We start from the raw sequence: 18,837 nt of genomic DNA on the forward strand, positions 1-18,837 counted from the left end.
ATCCGAATGCTTCAATTGCTTATAAGATTTTATTAACTGTGTCTGTGACCATAGCTTCAGCCGAAAGAAGTTTCTCAAAGCTTAAATTAATAAAAACGTATTTGAGGTCATCAATGTCACAAGAAAAGTTGAATGGTTTAACAACATTAACTATTGAGAAGGAGATTATAGGAAACATTGATGTTGATGTTATTATCAATGACTTTGCATCTCAAAATGCTAGAAGAAACCGTTTTTTATGAGAATTTGTGTATGTTGTTTTGTAGGTGAGAGACGTCAATTTTCGATTGAGAGAAACGATTCTAAGAGATGATTGAAGACATAATAGGAGTAAATTAAGTGAAAAATTGAGATGTCTCTTTATATATTTGGTAAAATAATATTTGTTAATGTAATAGAATCTACTCGTATAATTTTTAATAAAAAAATTTGTTTGGCGTTTATCGAAATTTATTCTTGAATTTTAAGTTATTTTTTTAAAGGTCTTTATCTCTTATTTTAGCTAGCCCCTTAAAATGTCTGACCGGCCTTGCCGCTACCCCTCGGGCTACATGCCGGCGACATTATTGACCATTGAAGCCGCGGCTACAGGTGAGCCGGATAATTCGTGAACCGTTAATAGGCCATCCTTTACGTTCTTTTCCTAGCCTTTCCCTTTCGCTTCCAAACGAGCTTAACCAACTCTGAGAGTTACTCGACTCTGACTGTAACGACCAGTCCGATTACTGAAGGATTATTTCACAAGCAAAGAACAAACGATGCAAACTAACTAAACAGTAACAAGTAAAACAAAAAGCAAACCTTGGTTTACCGTACTGTTATGCGTTGAAATTAACCAACTTTGCATAGAAGCCTGAAAATTGTAATCGATGAGGATTATATAACTAACCTGGATCTTTGAATCCGGTTGCCGGAGTTTCTAAAACTGAATTTGCAAGTGAAAATGGGTTGCCGGATATTTCATCGGAACACTTAGGGGCTACATTCCGGTGCACCGTCGAACTGGAAAACATATCTGGGATCGGGTTCCGCTTTATCATTCAAGTGAAACTGAGCGGACGAACCTTTATTAGCTTCTTTCCCGATTGAAATCCAGCCACTGGAAAACACAAGCCCTGGTTTCGGTTCCCGCCAGATTCAACGGCACCGACACGTTTCCCATCAGACGCCCTGAGTTAACCCCGCGAGTAGTGCCTCTCCGACCAGTGTAGATAGCGATCTTGTTGAGATAAGGCTTAGCGGAAAAAAAATCGACTTCTCTGATAGTTTGTCCTTATCGGCCTTACTAAGGTGGAAAGTAGCGGCTAGGGTCTGTAGCTGGTTGTTGGGAAACAGATTTTCCGGCGGAATGCAGAGAACGACAGCGATTTGGAAGGGGAAATTCTTAAGCTTAATCTTACAAAACATGGCGACGAAGAAGGGTGAACACCAGACAGTGCAGGTCTCGACGCAACCCGAATTTTCAGCGCTAGATTGGCCACGGTAAGTCGTACGAAAGGGCAAGGGTCCATGGTTTCTGGTTTAGGCACTAGCTTTTCTGTTCAAGAACCCAGAGTGCCGCATCTATAGCTAGCAGTATACATGTGAATGGAAGTTACATCGGAAAACGGGTTGTAAACCAAAGATGTTATGCAGAAACATTTTTGTAAATTTTACACAAATCGATGTATTTGGAAAAACCTTAGAGAAATGGGAGGCAGGCGGGTAAGAGGGAGTAATGAGAAAATTGGGTGAGATTTGATTTGAGACGAAGAAGCTGGCGGTATCCAATGGTGTTTGGGGGGGTGGGGTTCATTTTTGTTCAGTCGACTGGAATCTGATGTGGTGAGCCGTGATGATCTAATAATTTCTTCGGAGATAAAGATGGTGAAGGTATTGAATGGGTTGGCTCAAAACCCATAGTAGAAAATAGGAATCATGAAGACCAACAAATACTGAGGCCCCAAGGTAATTGAAATTTTGTCAAAGCGAAAGTTGCAAAGGATAACGCATGTATTCCACAAGCGAAGGAGCTTATTTTATTTCACCCCGAACTGAGGGAGGGCAAAAGGAAGAGGACCAACTGAAGAAGAAAACAATGGGAATGCCAATAGTCTCCATAACTTCCGCTCCCAAAATCACCTTCGTTCCCAATTCCATCTCTATACCTTCAATTAAGGCACGTTTATAGAATGTTCATCGAGGCAGCATAAGAAGGCAACGAAGCATCATATGAAGACAAGGCCACGCAAGACTCAGCCATGGGACGTAAGGAGGAAGCCCACCGTTTACGCTCCTTTGCCTGCGCTCCCTCCTGATTGGACCTTTGTTTCAAGCGGCGGCGACGTTGCTGAGGCTGGGCTCGCTGGCTCTGCTCTACAGGCACCTGCTTCAAGGGGATAGTTTCTTGTTAATCATTATGTCGATTATACCCTGTCCCTATCTTGGTTTTTGAAATGATTGAATGAGCTTGAGATGTACTCTGATGAACATCTATGTTTTTAGAACCTTGGACTTCCAGATGGATTTGCCTTTAATATAGTTTGTTTTCTCTTGAAAATTTCATTTTCATGTTTAGATTTACGTTTCCAAGTCACCCCCACACGATTTTTCAACGAGGCTAAATCTAACAGTAACATTTTTCTGGATAACATCGAGATTCATCAAATTATTTGTTAATTTTGATTGCAAATTTGGGCTACCAGATTTAATGTGATGTCGAGTGATGTTTTCGGGATTGGGGCGACTTAAGCACATATGAGTGGTACTTCCAATTAACTAATGCTCTACTAATATACAAAAAAGAGTTGCTAGTTCAGAAACAAGGATCCTTCTTTAAATCAGCTACTACTACTACTACTACTACTACTACTACACTGATACAGAAAAACAAAGAAAATTGAAGGAACAAAACAATGTGTATTATAAAAGATGGAAACATCAGATGTTATTGGGTGGTAGAGGAAAAAGCTAGCCCATCAGCATGTTACATGTAACAGGAAGGAAAAGGGTAGTTACGGAGTTGAACAAAAGAATTGAGCACCACAGGTGTGATTTTCATAGACCTGTTAACATCAGACACAATCCAACCAGCTCCATGTAACTACAGGACTTGAAGGCCCTGTTCTTTTGTACTTTGATATGGCACCCTCCACCAAGCTGCTAGCAGGAATTACACGATGCTATACAATGGGGTACCGTAACAACCGCAAGGCATCATCATAGCATGTGATTATTTAACAGCACCGTCTGATGCTTTTGGGGTGTCCTAGGCTTTCATAAAGTTTCTAGCTCGATCTTTTCTTGTATCGACTTTGTCCTAGGCTCAGGAGAAAGTCCGTAAATATATGTTCATAGCCAGGCATTTTACCATACCCTGCATTATTTTCACAAACAATTCAGAGCAAGTCAGTTTGTCTGCAAGGTGCTTCAAACAAAGAACATGAAAGCATGGACTTTAAACCAGGTATGAAAATGGCAGAGCACGATATCATTCATAAAGGTAGAAGTTTCACTTGCCAGGAAAGTAGTTTATGTCAATGACATAAAAATGATCACTGGTTCCATGCTCCCGGATAATGTCTAGGTTAAATAGCCGAAGACCCTACACATAACCCAAAAAAAAAAATTTAATCAAATTAGTCTACAGATTGGTGTATGTACAAACCAGAGAAATAATAGCCAAAATTTAAAAAGCTACCAAGCGCCGCTGAAGCTCTTTGGACAGTCTTTCAAGTAAAGGGCGAGGGGGAAGTTCTACAATAAAAGAGAAGAAAAATGTTAGGGCCTACTAAGATACTAAACGACTGGTTTAAGACAGCCTTTCATATTTGTTGCCTGAAATTAACTGAAAAGACACAATAAAAGGTTCCGCCTTTTCTGGCTAAACTCCCAAAACTCATTCAAACAAGTTCCAAATACAATTTCATTGATCAAATACTCATATTTAAAATGTAACACAAGCAAACTTGCAAGAACAGAAAATGAAAAGGGGGTAATTCTTGGATGGGGCAACATACCAGCAACACTAGGGTCCAAATCTGCATCATCTGCAGAAGCTGCAGCACAGGAAACCCGTGGAAACCTAAAACACCCTTAATTTTGGCGAGCTCTCTTTTAGTGACATCAGGTAAAGAGAAACGCCTAACTACTTTAATGGCTTCTCCAACAATATAAACCTTAAAGAGAACACCTCCTACAGACATTAGGAAAAAACAGTACGTCAGTTAAGCTCACTTAAGCATTGTTCATTAAAGTCTAAAAAGTTGAAGCTATTGAGCCTCTAAAGAATTGAAGCTGCATACCATGGTTAACAAACTCCTGAAGAACAAGTGGGGGTTCTAGTTTCTGGAGAGAGTATTGGTCATAAGCAAGTGATAATTCATGTGACTTTGCACTTCCATCAGCAACCAGTGGCTTCGCCACTGAAACAATGTTGGAAAATTCAAGTTTGATCAGAACAAATTGCCATGAAAACCATGAGTATAATGAAGTCTCTTTCTCTCTCTATATATATATATAAATATATGTCTGTGTGTGTATAAATAAAAAAATTAAAAAGAACACAAAAGTAAATCACATGATTAGGAGCATGATCTAGGCAAAACATCTCTTTGGCTGATCTCACAGGCATTGAACAGACAACGCAACAGATTATTAAGCATAATGCACAACCTACAATAGAGAACAATATGTATAACTTCAACAAGCCCTACAGAATGCTACCACATATGATAACACAAGACAAAATGTACATACCAAGGGGTAGTATCAGCCCAGCTTTGTTTACAGCATCAGCAATGGATGACGCATCTTTTTTAATTACTAATTGCCTAGGAACTCCAACTTTTCCTGCATGGTAAAACAATAATATCAACTTTAATCAGCATGGGATTTGATTTGATGAGTTTCATCAAAAACCAAAAAGTAGCTGGAGCAAGAGGGGGGGAAAGACCTAGGTTCTAATGTCACCAAAAAAGATAGCACAAGTTACCGTAAGAGCTGGATAAGTTCATGTCTGCAACACATTGTAGCATGGATTGGCGATTGTGTAAATTTTGTATAGCATCAGGAGGGTCGAGAACCGTGACTTCTGGATGTGTGTGTCTATAATCCTGCAGTTATATGATAAAGAATGTAAAGGATTGGTCTAAACACAAAATGTGTAAAAAGCAGACAAATGGCCCTAGAGACAAAAACTTCACTGAAGTAACTTTTGACATATGTAAAACCAATTACTTCCCAAAAGCAAACACTTCATAGTCCTTTGCCCAGAAAGAAAAGGAAAAGGGTTACAATCCTTGTTTCTTAATTTCTGTTGTATTCATTCTATTCAGAAGAAAAGGTTTTAAAACAGACACATAGAATACTTCATATGTATATAATCCACTGGGTATTCATACAAAATCATAAGTCAAATTTCTAGATTTTCCTTTGGGCACTTTGATTAACAACAAACCATCCTCTGATTGTGACATAAAACCATGCAGAAACTGAACTATTGAAACTTGAAGACCTTTCATACAAGAACAAGATATTCAAGAAAGCAGAGCAACAGGCCAAGCAGAACCCCATTAAATAGCCAAACTACAAGACCACCACAAAGTAGAGAAACTTAATAAATTAAGCGACATAAAACTAATGAAGTCATTTGAGAGTCAACATCAAAACAGGCTCACTGTAGGAAAGCTTACAGCCAAAAGAAAACGGTCAAAAAATTGGTATCGAAATTAGTTCGTCATCTGATACAATTTTCACCTAGATACTAAAGAAACGGCTCAAAACACTGAGGATAAAAAGGAAATTGGACCACGTAGTAATGAGCAGAATTTACATTCTAGCAACAAATTCCAAACAAGTTGAGCATGATTTAAGAAGCTGATACCTTTTAAACCTATAATTATAAAAATTTAAGAATTGTTCACTGAACCACTTATCTACTCTTAACATATACAAATAAATAGCAATATCCAAGTTCCAGAGAAGAACTAGGGATGAAGTTGATAGTAAGAATTTTATGTTGCCGAGGCATAAGTTTGTTGCTGTCATTGTAGAACACATTATAGTATTTGCAAAAAAATGAATCCTATTGCCAGTCACTTCCTCAAGCATGATCTGGAAAATATAAAGGTACACCAGATCCTACGCTTACTAGGTTTGAGTCGGGACAGAAACTGCTTATCTACTTTTAACATATACAAATAAATAGCAATATCCAAGTTCCAGAGAACAATTAGTGATGAAGTTGATAATAAGAATTTTAATGTTGTGAGGCATAAGTTTGTTGCTAACATTGTAGAACACATTATGGTATTTGCAAACAATTGAATCCTATTGCCAGTCACTTCCTGAAGAATGATATGGCAAATATAGAGGTACACCAGATCCTACACTTACTAGGCTTGAGTCAGGACAGAAAGGTGTAATAGTATACACAGGACAAATGAAGCCATTCAAAACTATGAAAAATTTTGTTTCACATGTAATGCTAAGGAAAACCTGAAAATTCAGCCAGATGGCCATGGAAGTGGAAACATCCTCACTTGCTGGAATCTTAAGGCCTCGACCTCATTTATCAAGTCATGTTTCATGAGGAAGGAAAGAGATTAAGTCTACAAATTATGTCAGCCACTTATGAGATTTAAGTACAACAATTGTCAGACACCTGTCACGGGTTATTTGGTTCCTCACATGTAAAAACACATCAAAATCTCAACATAATGTATCAAACAGAAGTGGCTTCACACTCAATCATTCTACAATATTCATCGTTGAAGGCAAAAAAGAAAAAAGAGGACATAAATTATATGATTGTAGAATTTGGACCAACCTCAAGAACCTGGCGCCATTCTTTTCCAGTCATCTGCATCAAATGCAAATATGGATCATGTTAGGCCCTTTTTTTCACTTCATCATGAAATTTATAACAAGAGACACAATCAAACATATGCAAAGACATATACTTACCTTGTGCAATACAATATCAAAAGGACCTTGATCTAAAAGAGGCCTATTTTGATCAATTGCAACAAACAATATCCCTTTATTCCTGCACCATCTCCAACATTTTACACAGTTACAACACAAAAGAAACAAACAACACATCAAAAGCAACATACACTCTACGCTAACCGCCAAAGTCAAACCTTTTCTCCTATCTAGGTACAAAACTACCAATCCCATAATTTAAAAACACAGCAGAAACGAACACATATTTTGATATTAGCAGAGGATTATGTCTCAGTCACTTGATCAAAAAGAAAAATAAATACCATCTCCATAGAGCCATGGAAGAAGTTTAAGGTTGAACGTGAAAATATGACATTAAGTAACGGTAATTACATTTTACCAGCAAAAAAGTCAAAAAATATGACAGAAAAAAACCCTATAAATAATAAATATATTCAATGATCAGTTCAAAAATAAATTAAGGAAAAGGCATATTATAATCACCACAATAAACGAAAGTCATAAAACAAAAATCTTTGACTTATTGGAGTTATGTGCTGGATGTAATATCATTCACAAAAATCACGACAACGACGTCAAATGGGAGAGAATATTCTCGATTTTGGAATAACAGGCATTGGACTCCAAAAAAGAAAAAGGAAATCAAATATTCACCTGGCTAAACCTTCGAACTTGGGTCGTAAAAAGCTCTTGATTTTCTTAGAGGTAAGTGCATAACCGACAACAACAAGCTTCTGTTGTTGTTGTTGTTGCTGCTGCAAACCTCCGATGGAACATTGCGACATCGTTTCGGGATGCTCCTCTTCGTCGTAGTGGTCGCAATGGGAGAACTCTTCCTCCAACCTCATATTCGAGTAAAATCAGGCTAATAATAACAGAAAAAAAAATGCGCCTAATTCACAAAAACAAAGATCCCCGATATTTCAGAGAGGCGGTTAAACAAAAACAAAAGCCAAGTAAAACAGCCAAAGGCAAATCAACAAAATAAAAGGGAGAGCGGGAGGGCGGGAGGGCGGGAGGGAGGAAGGGAGGGAGGAGAGAGGAGAGGAGGGTTTGGTGAAATGAAAACGCGTCAATAAATAAGCGAGGGGAAGAGTCTGGATCAGACGTTTCGCCTGCTTTTAGGCTTACGTTGTGGACTCGTTTGATTTGTGTTTGACTTTAATTATTTCCATCCAATGATCACCCGTCGCTTGAAGACGGTGCCGCATTTCCACATGTGGGAGATATTATGTCTTCCCACGGATACTGCCTTATGACGTGGCCGATTTACACACTACTTTTGTTCCTGATTTTCTCTTTTTCAATGAATAATAATAATTCAATTTTACTACTTCGGTCCATGCAAATAATGCAATATTTAGATTGTTTTTATTTATTAGATCATATTTCGCGGAGTTGAATTGAATTTTAATAATGTAAATAAATATCTTTAACGTTTGATAATATATTTAATTTTGTTTATATTATTTTTTTGAAATATTAAACTCTTTAATGTTTTATTTTTTTGTCAAAAAAAACACTCATTTGATGAAAATCGTTAGTAACTGACAGTTAACGCCTGAAGCTGACTCAACAAGAACATGTGGAAGGAGATGTTGACATGTCATGTTTATATCATTGTAGGTGATGACGTGGCAAATTCACGTAAACTAAATGATGATGTGGCATGTCTATGTGTGATGTCACGTCAGTAATTTTTTAAAAATTAATTAATAATAAATAATTATTTTTTACTAAATTAATAACAACCAATCAGATGTTATCACGTGACACATGAGATTTTTTTTTATTAAATTAAGAAATGAGGGATTAAACCTTCACAAAATTTTACAACACAAGATATTTGAACCTAAGTCTAGGGGATGAAAGACTTAACACCTAACCACAAAGGCAAGTCACTTGGTTGTTATTGATTGACTAATAAAATCATTTAAAATATATTGTAGCCATTAAAACCACTACTAACAAAAGCATTTTTTTAAATTATAGTTAGATTTAAATTGTTATAATTATTTGAGTCAATTTAAATTCATATTTAAAATTTTAAATAATTTTAAATTTATAAAAATTTAAAAATTAAAAAAAATAAAATGATTTAATCTCTAATTTTAAAGTTTTTTTATTCAATTTAAATCACATACTCTCTAATTACAAATATATTTCTTTTATAATTTAATCTCTTAATTTTATTTATTTTAGTCTTATGACTAAAAGATTAAATCGTTTTATTTTTTATAAACTTAACACAAGCACTTTTTTAATTCTAGTTAAATTTAAATTATTAAATTATTTGAGTCAATTTAAATTCATATTTAAAATTTTAATTAAATTTAAATTTATAAACTTGCAATAAAAAAGTGTTTGTGTTAGTAGTGGTTTTGATGACTACAATATACTTTAAATTCATATTTGACTCAAGTAATTATAACAATTTAAATTTAACTAGATTTAAAAAAAAAATACTTGTGTTAGTGGTGGTTTTGATGGCTACAAGATACTTTAAATAATTTTATTAGTCATTCAATAACAATTAAGTGATTTGTCTTGTTGGTTAGGCGTTAAGCCTTTCATCCCTTATACCCAGTTTCAAATCTCATGTGTTGTAAAATTTTGTTAAGGTTTAATCTCTCCTTTCTTAATTTAAAAAAAAAAACTCATGTGCCATGTGACAATATCTTGTGACAATATCTGAATGGTTGTTATTAATTTAATAAAAAATAATTATTTATTATTAATTATTTTTTTAACAAAATTAATGATGTGACATCACACGTGGACATACCACGTCAGCATTTAGTATACGTGAATCTGTCACATCATCATCTATTATGATATGGACATGCCACGTCAACATCTCACTCCACATGTTCTTGCTGAGTCAGCTTCAGGCGTTGACCGTCAGTTGACTAACGATTTTCATCCAACGAATGTGTTTTTTGACAAAAAAATGAAACGTTGAGATGTCAAATGTTCCAAACAAACAATAGGGACAAAATTGAATATATTGTCAAACATTAAAGGTATTTGTTTGTATTATGCCAATTGAATTTGACCAAACTATTCATATTCTTATTATATTTCAATATACTTTTAAATTCTAATACACATAATGAAAATTTAAAAATATCATATATCTTAAAAAGGAAAATAAGTCAAATAGTCAGTTGATGAATATATTGTCAAACATTTTTTTTACAGTTGATGAAGGTGGAATCAATTCCATTCAACTATTCCAACATTCTTTCTAAGACCGAATAACAATTGTATATCGTTTGTATGAGTTTGACTCGATCAATCCATCATCCATACAATCACAAAATTATAAAGCGAATTAAAGATTTGGTACGTAATTTTATTTAAACTATATAGAAAATGCCACAATTAAATTATTCTACTAAATATGTTCATGAGCCAAAATCTAATACGACGTAGACTTAATCGATTATAAATTTAGGGTAAATTATATAAATGGTCACTTTTGTAGAGTTTTATAAATTTTTCCTCACTGAATAAAAAATTATAAGATTTGGTCACTTTCGTTTCGTTTTAATTAAGATGCAGTCACTGAAGGTTAATGATTGTTAAACCTCTAATGGTTTACTGACGTGATACAATAAATATATAAAATTAAAATTACATCATTTTAATGTAAATAATACATGTTTAAGTTTTGGTCAATTTCCTTTCATATTTGTACACTTTTGCTCACCAAAGTCAAAAAATATAAGTTTTGGTCACTTATGTTATTGTTTTATTAAGTTTTGGTCACTAGGATGTTGAATATCGTTAGTTCGATGACATGACCCGTTAGTAAAATGGTTTAATTTTTATTTTAACCCCTAAACTTTAGAAAAAATATTAATTATGAGTATTTTTGTAAATTCAAATTAGTTTAGGGATGACATTTCAATTTACCAATTTTTAATATTTTTCTCCCTAACCCCCAATATTGCTCATCTTTTCCCCACTTCTTCTTCAGACATCTCTGTTCCATTGCAATAACTTTCGTATTTCTAATTATTAGTTGTAATTACTTGAAGTCAAATTAGGTGGGTTCTTAGTTGTAAGATAAGGTATAAAAAGAAGTAATGAAGACCGTGAAAATACAGAAAATTCACCATTAAAACTCTGAAAAGATTCACTACCATAACGACGCCACCGCCTTTAGTTGAGAAAACTAAAGTTTTTTTAATGGTGGTGTTATTGATGACATAATGCCATGTTTCCATGTCCGACGCGTTATTGAACAATAAAATCCTTGTGATGCGAAAGATCGTCGAGAATATTTCGTAGCATTTGAATATGATCGACCTCCATGGAATTTATGAAGATCAAAGTGGTGTTCATGTAGTATTGAAGCTCTGCTCTGACGATTAGTTGTTTGATTGGATCATCGTGGAAATGAGGTCTCATATGTCATCACGGTGGCGGTGATACGACAGATTACACAGGCCACAAGGGTTATCAGTGATTCATAGGGATCTAGAATCGAAAAATTGCTTGTTCTTGAGTAAAACAAAGATTCAATGTTGAAGATAATTGATTTTGGATTGAGTTTAGTGGATAAATTCATGAATCCAATTATCGGGTTATTTAGATCCACTGATTATGTTTCCCCGGAGGCGCTTTCTTAAGGGAAAATCACCACAAATAGTTATATTAGGTTATTTGGATCCATTGATTTGTCTTCTCGCTCCTTGTTTTATTTGATATTTTGCAATCTCAATCTTTGAAAAATGAATTTTTGTTTGTATGACTGAGATTACCTAGCTTCATTTTATCTCTAGATGCATACTCTCTCATTTTCCTCTAAACTTGTGGTGTTATTATTTGTTATCGGAATTTGAAAAACTTTCATTATTCTTGAAATACAACATGAGTCATTGAAAGAAGGCAAATGGAACAATGAAGCAATGTAGTAGAGATGTCTGAAAAAGAATGAGGGAGAAGATGAACAATAATGGGGTTGGTAGGAAAACCTATTAAAAATGGATAAATCGAAATATTACCCCTAAATTAATTTGAATTTACAAAAAGACTTAAAATCAATATTGTAATGCCCTGATTCTTAGATTACTAGATTTGAGCTAACCCAAGAGAGTTATATTGACCTAATAGACTTATGAGAAGCCCTTGCCTAAGTATGAAGTGGATTTAGCTTGATTTGGGCCCAAACTAGTTTACAAAAGGGTAATTTTAATTAAAGACTAAAAGAGAAATGACTAGGAGTGTAATTTACCTCTGGAGCCTTTTGAAAGTTTATTCTCATTAAAAAATTTGATGATGTAGGATAGCAGAGCTCTCATTTTCTTCACCATTCTTTGTCATATTCTTATTCTTCTTCTCCTCTATTTTCTCTATACTAAAAACTATCAAATGAAGCATCTTTGTAGCCATCATTCCTAGTCCAAATTTTTGAAGGTAAGTTGTAAGATCATCTCCATTAGAGCTTTAAATTGAGCTCATAACCTTAGAGTTTAATCATGGTGGCCATAGTTGGGTTTGTGATGGGTTTTGGAGTTTAGAGCTTGTGAGTGGCTCTAAATTATCCCCAAAGCTTTAGAAACTTCGTTCTTACTTTTCTTAAGTTCTTATGTGAGTTAATAAATCATTCCATTGATTGTTTTAATTAGAGAAGTGTGTGAAAGCTTAAAAGTGAAGGGCAAAGAGAAAAAAGTCATTGGGTAAGCTGAGGATGTTCCTACAACTCCTAGGTGTAAGGTAACACACTTCTAACCCTTCCTACTGCTTGTAGATCAACATGTGTAGTTTGTTGCTTGTGTAAGTATATGAGTCATTTGGGTGCATTTGGGGGTTTAAAGCATGAAAACAAGAATTTGTTATTGTTCATGCATAAAGTGATGACCTTTTATGACCCTTAAGTACTAAATAAGCTTTAACCACCGTTTGTGGGCTTTAGGGACACTTTAGGAGTTATTTGGAAGGTTTTAGATGAGAGAAACATGGTTTTCTCAGTCGAGGATATCTTTACTATATGAACAGTACCGATATTGCTCGTCGGGAGTAGATAAAATCCAAAGGGGTTTGTGAGGAAAGTATCGATACCCTATCAAAGCGTATCGATACTACTTAGGCGGTATCGATACCTGAAGGCCTAATACTGATACTCAAGGACTTGATCATATTTCAGTAGCCAATTTTGGTATCGATACTCATAAGAGTATCAATACCTAGGGTAGTGTATCGATACTCCTAGTAGGGGTATCGATACTAAGGTATTTTTTAAAACATCGAATGTAATTTTAATATCGGTATTGTATGAGTATCGATACTGAGGGTAGGGTATCGATACTCTTAGGAGGAGTATCAATACTAAGTTTTTTTTCCGAAACATCGAATGTAATTTTGGTATCGATACTCGAGGAAGTATCAATACCCTATGAGGGAAAATACCAATACCCAAGGGGGTATCGGTACTATCGTGAACTGTTGGGCTATAAGCTTAGTTTGAATTGGAAAGATTTAAAAGGGTCTTGGATTAAGAGGAATCTTGTAATAAAATTACAAGTGAAAACCCTAATAATTGTGATAACATAAGATCATTATGAGGTAAGATTCCATAAGACTTATGCCTTGCTTGATACTCGGGAAACACTAAGAACACCCAAGTTACTTGTGTACGACGTTGGTATAGTTGAGTAAGGGATTATCCGTGTAACACCCCAAACTATGGGTTAGTGACTAAATGGTAAACTTTCAGAATTTGGTGATTAAAGTAGAAGAATGGATTAGTTCAATGATTTATCTGGAAATAAATCCTAAAATATGTTAGTAATTATAAAAGGTATTAAAGGGCAAAAGGGTCATTTGACCAAGAGATAAATTAAATAATGATATATATATATGGATAAGGATGAGAGATTTTCCAGAAATCTCTTCTCTCTTTTCTTCTTCATCTTCTTCTTCCTCTCGTGAAAGCTCCAAGGCAAAGGTAAGATTCTTTGTTAGCTGATGATTTGTTGATTTTAAGAGTGGGTTTTGATCCTTAGGTAATACTTAAGATTATGGAAAGCTTAGGTTGTCCTAAAATCAAAAGATAAAGGAGATAGAGAAGATTAAAGATTAGTGGTTCTTGAATGAAATCTTGAAATAGAGTTTATAATAAGAATTGAAAGTTGGATTTGACTTGTCATCAATCTAAGTAAGAGATATGAAGTAATATAATTGGATTTGAAATATGTTGCAAAATTGATGTAATTATTGAATTACATATGGAAGATAGGATTTTTAGGTTTAAGATGAAATAAATGAGTATAGATTGGTTTAAATATGTGTACTAGAGTTAAGAATGAAAAAGGGGATGAAACATGAAGGATTTAAGCCAAAATGAATGAATTTTCGGGTTCAAAAAGAGGAATCTGGGCAGAGTGCATCGATGCATATTCATTGTGCATCGATGCATCAAGGTTAAAACCCAGAAATTTGTTTGAAGGTGTATCGATGCACAGGTAGTGCATCGATGTACTCTTTTAAAATAGAAACATCGAATGCAATTAGTGCATCGATGCATCCCAATAATAATACAACATCGAATGTATTTTATGCACCGATGCATCAGTAGTGCATCGATGCATACCCTTATTGAAAGAAGAAATTGGCATTTATCTTAATCTAAAGAGTGAACCATTAGAGTATATTAGTTATAATACTAATATAGATCTATGTATGATTATGTAGATATAGAACGTGATCCCGTTCTGAATCAATTGAAGGATTAGAATCGAATCAAAGCAAAGATAAGGTGAGTGCACATTATTTAGTATATGATGTTAAATGGAAAATAAGACTTGTGATAAGTCTATTTCCAATAGTAAAATGCATGAATTCATAGAGGTATGTGTTTGTTATGATGTATATGTGTGCATGAGTATATTTGTTATTGATATGATTCTATGATCATAGGATGTAAACTATGTGATAAGTGATAAGTGACTATATGAAATTATATGAGAACAAGAGATGACAATGATTTACATGTCATATGAAAACCAGAGAAGTGTTATAAGCAAAGTGACATATATGTGATAAATGAATGATATGAAAAGTGAGATAAACAAAGTATGGTTGATATAGGGTAATATAAGAATAGCTTATAGGTTATATGATAAATATGGAACCATATAGGAACATTAATTGAGTACTTGATAATAAGTCATAAGGTTATATGCATAGGTAATATAATTTATAAGATGAGAATATATATGAATATCAAATAAGTTATGAGATAAGTTATATGACATTGATATATAGGCTAAATGAAAGTATACACATGAATACATATATAAGTTTATATGTTATTTTATATGATATGGGATATACCCATGAACATATGTGATGTGATATATGTTATGAGAAATGACCCATGCGACTAAGTGTGAATTGATATAAGTATGTGATATGAAGTTATGGGTATATGTGTCATATGTTATTATAGGTGATATGATATATATGAGTTTATGCGATATAAAAGTGTATTTGTGAAATAACATGATAGGTGATAAAACCGTGAGCCTATATGATTATGTGTTATATGTTACATGATATGACATGCGAGTTACATGAACAAATGAGAAATGATATAAGTCATATGAAACGATCTACGTGAATACATGCACTTGTGATACATGTGATATGATATGAGATATATGGTTACACATACATGTGGTATGTGACAGAAGAGAAATAACAAGTGATATGAAATGTTATAAATGATAATGCCCATGTTATGTGATATGAGAGCTAGGGGTATAGTTGGCATGCCAAGAGTCGAGGGTATACCTATGTTCTACGGAACATATAGACAGAATTACCTATGTCTTTTGAGACATATGGACAGTATACCTATGTTCTACGGAACATATGGACATAATTACCTATGTCTTTCGAGACATATGGACAGTATACCTATGTTCTAAGGAACATATGGACAGTTTACCTAGGTTCTTCAGAACCTATGGACAATTGTCGAGGATCTTTATGACCTCTGGATAGTTACCGAGGATCTTTATGACCTCTGAATTGGTCTTTCGGGACATTGATTGAGCTGTGGTGACAACATATGTGTGCACAACCTCAATGTACTCACATACCTTAAGTTCTCATTGGTGTATATGGGCTAATAAAGAGATTAAACAAACATATTGAATGTGATATGTATACGATGGGTTTATAAATGGTTATCAAAAGTAAGTGGTTTGAAATGTGTTACATGAACCATATGATGTTATATGTGTTTCTTAATGATAATGTAAAGATTATGATAATGATGGTATATGTTTATGTATGCTTTATGTTATATGAAATATTATATGTTTTATATGCCTCACTAAGTCATCGACTTAGCGTGTGATTGTTTCACATGTAGGTTTGGAAAGCGAAAAGAGAAGTAAAGAGGAACAAGACATGTCAGTTCTCCTTACCGAATGTCAGATTAGAAGAGAGGTGAATAATATATATTTTTGTATATAAAGTTCTAGTTGGCATGTAATCAAAAGAATATATTGTATAAGCTCTGAATAGTTTTGTAAATGTTTTGAATAAGTTAAATGTTATAAAAGTTTTTAAAATTACTCACTATTTTATACGAATAAATGTTTGAAAAGTCAATGTGACACTTCGGACTCGTATCCGGGTCGGATACGGGTTGGGGGTGTTACAATCTGAATATATCTAATATAGTGCATGGGCACTTAAATGCTAGTTGGATGTTGTGTTGATGCTATTAGACCCGGGCACATCACGAGTACTTTAGAGTAGTAGACTAGCTTGGTTAGGCTCCGATGTTATGTGACCCGAACATAACCTAAGGTAATGTGAGACTCTGACGCTGTGTAACCCAAATCTTGCTTAAGGTACCCTTAGTGAGCAAACATGGTTGTTAGTTCCGTGATGCTATGGTGACCCCGAACTACACCACAATGTTTACTTTGTTTGTTGTGTGAATGTATCCAAACGCTCATAACCATACTAGTCACATGCTATACATTTTGAATGCATGTAGTATATTAGAGTTATTTGTGTGACACTAAGCTTGTGAGCTCAGTATATAAAATGTGTTTCCGTGCACAGGATCTTAGATGCTAGTTGAGGAGCTCATCGCTAGGTTCAGGATTTCCATACTTTATCATCATCCATCAAAATACATCTCGAGTATTATTGTAATACCCATAACCCGTATAATTATACCTATACAGATTATAGATGTTATCCGAATTTCTAAAACAATTCTCCAATTCAAACGCGATTTAAAATTTATTTCTTAAAATGGTAAATGATATTAAAAAAATACCATATTATATAATTCATGTTTTGTTGTAAACAATTTAATTGAAAATATTTTTTTATGAATAGTGAACAATAACAGTGAACAATAACAGTGAATAGTACCCATGAACAGTGAGGGAATCGGTTCCCTGTAGGGGGTATTGGTACCCCAAAATTATTCCAAAAATACATATAAATTCATAAAATTCCATTTTGTTTCCAATTTTGTTCAACAAAGCAAATAAAACATAATAATTACATGCCACTAATTAAGTCTACACTACATCTTAGGATGTCTTACTGATATAGAAATATACTTCTTGATACTTGATATCGCCTTGAACTCTTTATTCCTCTACTGGCTTTTTACCTACGCGTGAAAATCATCACATGCTAAGTATATACTTAGTGAGGCAATTAAAACAATAACAGTGCAATACAACTCATGCATGAATACCTTAAAATCATTTTACCAACATATCCAATATTTTACCATGATCAAAATAATATAAAATTTCTTTTCAAAATATTTACCATTTATCCCATAAGCTCGTAAGCTTATTTTACTAACATACTTACCATTTATTCCATAAGCTCGTAAGCTTATTTTACCAACATACTTACCACTTATTCCCATAAGCTCGTAAGCTTATTTTACCAATACACTTGCCATTATTCCATAACCATATACCATAGTCCATAGCCCAATATTAAACCTTGAAGACCCTGGGTATTCGAGTAATATACCTGCACCGTAGTGCTAAACCTGCACTAAGCTTACACCATAGTGCTAATCCGGACAATACACATAAGGTCGTGCCCACCACCTACACTAAGCTTACGCTATAGTGCTAATCCGGACATGATACATAAAGTCGTATCCACCTTTCCTGCACTTAGTGCCCTTACACACTATAGTGCTATTATAAACCTACAGCTGTTATACTCTATGGCATGCCAACTATACCTCGTCCCTCAACGACTTACTTGGGCATACAGTCTATTTAATTTTATTCTTCCATGGCAAAGTATATTATCAATATTTAACATTGGGTAGTTCATACCCGAAATATCATTCACGATAAAAATCATATATGTTCATGATAACATCATATGCAAAAATCAATGATCAATGCATTTTATTTTCAACATTTGACATATTTAGAATATATCAAATATATGATAAATGACATAAATATCATGTCAACATAAACAATGTCGACTTATCGCAAGTCTTCCTAATGATGTATAAAACATTCATGTATAATTTCATGCATGTATTGAACTCATTTTGACACTTTATATCTTTCAAAATATGTGTCTCACTATTGTCCACAATAACTCTTTTCTTTTATATTGGAATCGTTTTGAATACCGAGTAAATCACGATCTGTAAAAAATATAGATTCATATCCATATATATGTTAGTATTGTACTAACATAAATACATTTCCAAAATAAATTTCATAATCATACTTGAAACTCACTTTCTATCAAAATACTCAATACTTAATAATTCCTTTTAACATTGGAACCAACTTTTCCAATTTACACAAAATGATCCTTCACCATTTCATCACTTAGATTCTTAATATCAAAAAT

General features: G+C 34.0%; 2 pseudogenes; both read right to left on the reverse strand.

Moving 5' to 3' along the window:
- Nucleotides 1–542: 542 nt before the first annotated feature.
- Nucleotides 543–13,602, reverse strand: LOC120154290 (annotated as a pseudogene).
- LOC120154289 lies at nucleotides 2,882–7,973 on the reverse strand (annotated as a pseudogene).
- Nucleotides 13,603–18,837: the final 5,235 nt, after the last annotated feature.

This window comes from Hibiscus syriacus, unplaced genomic scaffold (genome assembly GCF_006381635.1).
Source record: "Hibiscus syriacus cultivar Baekdansim isolate YM2019G1 unplaced genomic scaffold, ASM638163v2 tig00111127_pilon, whole genome shotgun sequence".
Lineage (NCBI taxonomy): Eukaryota > Viridiplantae > Streptophyta > Magnoliopsida > Malvales > Malvaceae > Hibiscus > Hibiscus syriacus.